Genomic DNA, 7803 nt, shown 5'->3' on the forward strand with positions numbered 1-7803 from the left:
CTTAGTGGGCTGGTGGGACAGCCCAAAAGGGCCCTATGCGCTATACAAAGGAAAATCAAAGAGAAAGAAAAAAAGGGAGGTGGGAAGGAAGGGAAGGACTCCCACCCACCAAACCAAGTCTAACTCGGTTTGGGGGGGGGGAGCCTTCCCCCCTTGGACTCGGCCGACCCCCTTGGGGCTCCTTGAGCCCCAAGGCAAGGTCCACTCCCTCCCACCTATATATACGGAGGTATTGGGGCTGATTTGAGACGACTTTTCCACGGCAGCCCGATCACATACCTCTACGGTTTTTCCTCTAGATCGCGTTTCTGCGGAGCTCGGGCGGAGCCCTGCTGAGACAAGGTCATCACCAACCTCCGGAGCGCCGTCACGCTGCCAGAGAACTCTTCTACCTCTCCGTCTCTCTTGCTGGATCAAGAAGGCCGAGATCATCGTCAAGCTGTACGTGTGCTGAACGCGGAGGTGCCGTCCGTTCGTTCTAGATCGTGGGACTGATCGCGGGATTGTTCGCGGGGCGGATCGAGGGACGTGAGGACGTTCCACTACATCAACCGCATTCACTAACGCTTCTGCTATACGATCTACAAGGGTACGTAGATCACTCATCCCCTCTCGTAGATGGACATCTCCGTGATAGGTCTTCGTGCGCGTAGGAAAATTTTTGTTTCCCATGCGACGTTCCCCAACAACCTTGACCATCTTTGATCAACGAGCTAGTCAACTAGAGGCTTACTAGGGACAGTGTTTTGTCCATGTATCCACACAAGTATTGTGTTTCCAATCAATACAATTATAGCATGGATAATAAACGATTATCATGAACTAAGAAATATAATAATAACTAATTTATTATTGCCTCTAGGGCATATTTCCAACAGGTTACCTATGCAAGGGCTGAGGAGATGACCCACACGGATCCATTCTAAATTCTCTTCCACACGCTTAAACGAACGAGTCAGTGATTGTCGGCCTAGAGCAAAGTGATCTTTTCTAGCCACAAAGTTTAGCTCCACATAGCACTCGAAATCATCCTTCGCCTTGATGTCGCTCAAGAGTTAAGGTTGTCGGAATTATGCCCTAGAGGCAATAATAAATATAGTTATTATTATAATTCCTGTATCAAGATAATCGTTTATTATCCATGCTATAATTGTATTGAATGAAGACTTATATACAAGTGTGGATACATAGACAAAACACTGTCCCTAACAAGCCTCTAGTTGGCTAGCCAGTTGATCAAAGATAGTCGGGGTCTTCTGATTATATACAAGGTGTTGTTGCTTGATAACTGGATCACGTCATTAGAAGAATCACGTGATGGACTAGACCCAAACTAATAGACTTAGCATGTTGATCGTGTCATTTTGTTGCTACTGTTTTCTGCGTGTCAAGTATTTGTTCCTATGACCATGAGATCATATAACTCACTGACACCGGAGGAATGCTTTGTGTGTATCAAACGTCGCAACGTAACTGGGTGACTATAAAGATGCTCTACAGGTATCTCCGAAGGTGTTCGTTGAGTTAATATGGATCGAGACTGGGATTTGTCACTCCGTGTGATGGAGAGGTATCTCGGGGCCCACTCGGTAATACAACATCACACACAAGCCTTGCAAGCAATGTAACTTAGTGTAAGTTGCGGGATCTTGTATTACGGAACGAGTAATGAGACTTGCCGGTAAACGAGATTGAAATAGGTATGCGGATACTGACGATCGAATCTCGGGCAAGTAACATACCGAAGGACAAAGGGAATGCCATACGGGATTATATGAATCCTTGGCACTAAGGTTCAAACGATAAGATCTTCGTAGAATATGTGGGATCCAATATGGGCATCCAGGTCCCGCTATTGGATATTGACCGAGGAGTCACTCGGGTCATGTCTACATAGTTCTCGAACCCGCAGGGTCTGCACACTTAAGGTTCGACGTTGTTTTATGCGTATTTGAGTTATATGGTTGGTTACGGAATGTTGTTCGGAGTCCCGGATGAGATCACGGACGTCACGAGGGTTTCCGGAATGGTCCGGAAACGAAGATTGATATATAGGATGACCTCATTTGATTACCGGAAGGTTTTTGGAGTTACCGAGAATGTACCGGGAATGACGAATGGGTTCCGGGTGTTCACCGGGTGGGGGCAACCCACCCCGGGGAAGCCCATAGGCCTTGGGGGTGGCGCACCAGCCCTTGGTGGGCTGGTGGGACAGCCCAAGAGGGCCCTATGCGCCAAGGATAGAAAATCAAAGAGAAAATAAAAAAAGAGGTGGGAAAGGAGAGAAGGACTCCACTTTCCAATCCTAGTTGGACTATGATTGGAGGAGGACTCCTCCTCCCCTTGGTGCGCATCCCTTGGGGATCCTTGAGCCTCATGGCAAGCCTCCCCTCCCTCCTCCTATATATATGGAGCAATTAGGGCTGATTTGAGACAACTTTTCAAAGGCAGCCCGACCACATACCTCCACGGTTTTACATCTAGATCGCGTTTCTGCGGAGCTCGGGCGGAGCCGCGCCGAGATCAGATCACCACCAACCTTCGGAGCGCCGTCATGCTGCCGGAGAACTCATCTACCTATCCGTCTCTCTTGCTGGATCAAGAAGGCCGAGATCATCGTCGAGCTGTACGTGTGCTGAACGCGGAGGTGCCGTTCGTTCGGCACTAGATCGTGGGACGGATCGCGGGACGGTTCGTGGGACGGTTCGCGGGGCGGGTCGAGGAACGTGAGGACGTTCCACTACATCAACCGCGTTCACTAACGCTTCTGCTGTGCGATCTACAAGGGTACGTAGATCGGAAATCCCCTCTCGTAGATGAACATCACCATGATAGTTCTTCGTGCGCGTAGGAAATTTTTTGTTTCCCATGCGACGTTCCCCAACAGTGGCATCATGAGCTAGGTTCATGCGTAGATGTCTTCTCGAGTAGAACACAAAAGTTTTTGTGGGCGGTGATGTGCATTTTGCTGCCCTCCTTAGTCTTTTCTTGATTCCGTGGTATTGTTGGATTGAAGCGGCTTGGACCGACATTACTCGTACGCTTACGAGAGACTGATTTCATCGCTACGAGTAACCCCCTTGCTCAAAGATGACTGGCAAGTGTCGGTTTCTCCAACTTTAGTTGAATCGGATTTGACCGAGGAGGTCCTTGTATAAGGTTAAATAGCAATTCATATATCTCCGTTATGGTGTTTGCGTAAGTAAGATGCAATCCTACTAGATACCCATGGTCACCACGTAAAACATGCAAAAAGAAAATTAGAGGACGTCTAACTTGTTTTTGCAGGGTATGCTTGTGATGTGATATGACCAACGATGTGATGTGATATATTGGATGTATGAGATGATCATGTTGTAATAGATAATATTGACTTGCACGTCGATGGTACGGCAACCGGCAGGAGCCATAGGGTTGTCTTTAAACTAACGTTTGTGCTTGCAGATGTGTTTACTATTTTGCTAGGATGTAGCTTTAGTAGTAATAGCATGAGTAGCACGACAACCCCGATGGCGACACGTTGATGGAGATCATGGTGTGGCGCTGGTGACAAGAAGATCGTGCCGGTGCTTTGGTGATGGAGATCAAGGAGCACATGATGATGGCCATATCATGTCACTTATGAATTGCATGTGATGTTAATCCTTTTATGCACCTTATTTTGCTTAGAACGACAGTAGCATTATGAGGTGATCTCTCACTAAAATTTCAAGACGAAATTGTGTTCTCCCCGACTGTGCACCGTTGCTACAGTTCGTCGTTTCGAGACACCACGTGATGATCGGGTGTGATAGACTCAACGTTCACATACAATGGGTGCAAAACAGTTGCACACGCGGAACACTCGGGTTAAGCTTGACGAGCCTAGCATGTGCAGACATGGCCTCGGAACACATGAGACCGAAAGGTCGATCATGAATCATATAGTTGATATGATTCGCATAGGGATGCTTACCGCTGAAACTATACTCAACTCACGTGATGATCGGACTTGAGCTAGTGTAAGTGGGTCATGAACCACTCAAATGACTAGAGAGATGTACTTTTTGAGTGGGAGTTTAGCAAGTAATGTGATTAAGTTAAACTCTAATTATCTTGAACATAGTCTAAGTCCACTTTGAATATATTTGTGTTGTAGATCATGGCTCACGCGACAGTCACCCTGAATTTTAATACGTTCCTAGAGAAAGCTAAGTTGAAAGATGATGGAAGCAACTTTGTAGACTGGGCTCGTAATCTTAAGTTGATCCTACAAGCTGGGAAGAAGGATTATGTCCTTAATGCTGCGCTAGGAGATGAACCACCCGCTACGGCTGACCAGGATGCTAAGAACGCTTGGTTAACACGTAAGGAGGACTACTCAGTAGTTCAATGTGCAGTCTTGTATGGCTTAGAACCGGGACTTCAACGTCGCTTTGAGCGTCATAGAGCATATGAGATGTTCCAGGAGTTGAAGTTTATCTTTCAGAAGAACGCCCGGATCGAGAGGTATGAGACCTCCGATAAATTCTATGCTTGCAAGATGGAGGAGAATTCATCTGTCAGTGAACATGTGCTCAAAATGTCTGGGTACTCAAACCGTCTAGCTGAGGTGGGGATTGAACTCCCGCAAGAGGCTATCACTGACAGAATTCTTCAATCACTGCCGCCAAGCTATAAGGGCTTTGTGTTGAACTACAACATGCAAGGGATGAACAAGTCACCCGGCGAGTTGTTTGCGATGCTGAAAGTCGCAGAGTCTGAACTCCGTAAAGAGCATCAAGTGTTGATGGTCAATAAGACCACTAGTTTCAAGAGAAACGGCAAAGGCAAGAAGGGCAATTCAAAGAAGAGCGGCAAGCCTGTTGCCAATTCGACGAAGAAACCCAAAGCTGGACCTAAGCCTGAAACAGAGTGCTACTATTGCAAGGGTATGGGTCACTGGAAGCGCAACTGCCCCAAGTATCTGGCTGATAAGAAGGCGGCCAAAGAAAAATCAGGTATATTTGATATACATGTTATTGGTGTGTACTTAACCGGCTCTCGTAGTAGTGCCTGGGTATTCGATACCGGTTCTGTTGCTCATATTTGCAACTCGAAACAGGAAATGCGGAATAGGCAAAGGCTGGTGAAAGATGAAGTGACGATGCACGTAGGAAATGGTTCCAAGGCTGATGCAATCACCGTCGGCACAGTTTCACTTCAGTTACCATCGGGATTAGTTATGAACTTGAATAATTGTTATTTAGTGCCTGCGTTGAGCATGAACATTATATCTGGATCTTGTTTATTGCGAGACGGTTACTCTTTGAAGTCAGAGAATAATGGTTATTCTATTTCTATGAGTAACATCTTTTATGGTCATGCACCCAATGTGAGAGGATTGTTCATATTGAATCTTGATAGTGATACACATATACATAACATTGAGACCAAAAGAGTTAGAGTTAACAATGATAGCGCCATGTTTTTGTGGCACTGCCGCTTAGGTCATATTGGTGTAAAGCGCATGAAGAAACTCCATACCGATGGACTTTTGGAGTCACTTGACTTTGATTCACTTGACACGTGCGAACCATGCCTCATGGGCAAGATGACTAAAACTCCGTTCTCCGGAACAATGGAGCGTGCCAATGACTTATTGGAAATCATACATACCGATGTGTGCGGTCCGATGAGCGTGGAGGCACGCGGCGGATATCGTTATTTTCTCACCTTCACTGACGATTTGAGTAGATATGGTTATGTCTACTTAATGAAGCACAAGTATTAAACATTTGAAAAGTTCAAGCAATTTCAGAGTGAAGTTGAAAATCATCGTAACAAGAAGATCAAGTTCCTACGGTCTGATCGTGGGGGTGAATATCTGAGTTTCGAGTTTGGTGCTCACTTAAGACAATGTGGAATTGTTTCACAGTTGACACCGCCTGGAACACCACAGCATAATGGTGTGTCCGAACATCGTAATCGTACTTTATTAGAGATGGTGCGATCTATGATGTCTCTTACCGATTTGCCGTTATCGTTTTGGGGTTATGCATTAGAAACAGCTGCATTCACTTTAAATAGGGCACCATCAAAATCCGTTGAGACGACACCATACGAACTGTGGTATGGCAAAAGGCCAAGGTTGTCGTTTCTTAAAGTTTGGGGATGTGATGCTTATGTCAAAAAGCTTCAGCCTGAAAAGCTGGAACCTAAAGCGGAAAAGTGCATCTTCATAGGTTACCCAAAAGAGACAGTTGGGTACACCTTCTATCTCAAATCCGAGGGCAAAGTGTTTGTTGCTAAAAACGGAGCTTTTCTCGAGAAGGAGTTTCTCTTGAGAGAATTGAGTGGGAGGAAGATAGAACTTGATGAGGTTGTCGAACCTCTCATCCCTCTGGATGGTGGCGCAGGGCAAGGGGAAACCCCTGTCGTTGTGATGCCGGTTGAGGAGGAAGTTGATGATGATGATCATGAAACTCCGGTTCAAGTTCCTATCGAACCACACAGGTCGACGAGACCACGTGCTGCTCCAGAGTGGTACGGTAATCCCGTTTTGTCAATCATGTTGTTAGACAACAATGAACCTGCAAATTATGAAGAAGCAATGGTGGGCCCAGATTCCAACAAATGGCTGGAGGCCATGAAGTCCGAGATTGGATCCATGTATGAAAACAAAGTGTGGACTTTGGAAATACTACCTGAGGGCCGCAAGGCTATTCAGAACAAATGGATTTTTAAGAAGAAGACGGACGCTGACGGCAATGTGACTGTTTATAAAGCTCGACTTGTGGCAAAAGGTTTTTCACAAGTTCAAGGAGTTGACTACGATGAGACATTCTCACCCGTAGCGATGCTTAAGTCCGTCAGAATCATGTTAGCAATAGCTGCATTTTTCGATTATGCAATCTGGCAGATGGATGTCAAAACGGCGTTCCTTAACGGTTTCCTTAAGGAAGAGTTGTATATGATGCAACCCGAAGGTTTTGTCAATCCTAAGAATGTTAACAAGGTGTGCAAGCTCCAGCGATCCATTTATGGACTGGTGCAAGCATCTCGGAGTTGGAACAAACGCTTTGATGAGGTGATCAAAGCATTTGGGTTTATACAAGTGGTTGGAGAATCTTGTATTTACAAGAAAGTGAGTGGGAGCTCTGTGGCGTTTCTGATATTATATGTGGATGACATATTGCTGATTGGAAACAAGGTAGAGTTTTTGGAGAGCATAAAGGATTACTTGAATAAAAGTTTCTCTATGAAGGACCTAGTAGAAGCTGCTTACATTCTAGGCATTAAGATCTAGAGGGATAGATCGAAACGCCTGATAGGACTTTCACAAAGCACATACCTTGATAAAGTTTTGAAAAGGTTCAAAATGGAACAATCCAAGAAAGGGTTCTTGCCAGTTTTACAAGGTACGAGATTGAGTAAGACTCAGTGCCCAGCAACTGATAAAGATAGAGAGCATATGAGCACCGTCCCCTATGCTTCAGCCATAGGATCTATCATGTATGCAATGTTGTGCACTAGACCGGACGTTAGCCTGGCCATAAGTATGGCAGGCAGGTTCCAGAGTAATCCAGGAGTGGATCACTGGACGGCGTTCAAGAATATCCTAAAGTACCTGAAAAGGACTAAGGAGATGTTTCTCGTGTATGGAGGTGATGAAGAGCTCGCCGTAAAGGGTTACGTCGATGCAAGCTTTGACACAGATCCGGACGACTCTAAGTCGCAGACCGGATACGTATTTATTCTTAATGGGGGTGCAGTAAGCTCGTGCAGTTCCAAACAAAGCGTCGCAGCTGATTCTACATGTGAAGCGGAGTACATGGCTGCCTT

The sequence above is a fragment of the Hordeum vulgare genome, chromosome 5H, assembly GCF_904849725.1.
Source record: "Hordeum vulgare subsp. vulgare chromosome 5H, MorexV3_pseudomolecules_assembly, whole genome shotgun sequence".
Classification (NCBI taxonomy): domain Eukaryota; kingdom Viridiplantae; phylum Streptophyta; class Magnoliopsida; order Poales; family Poaceae; genus Hordeum; species Hordeum vulgare.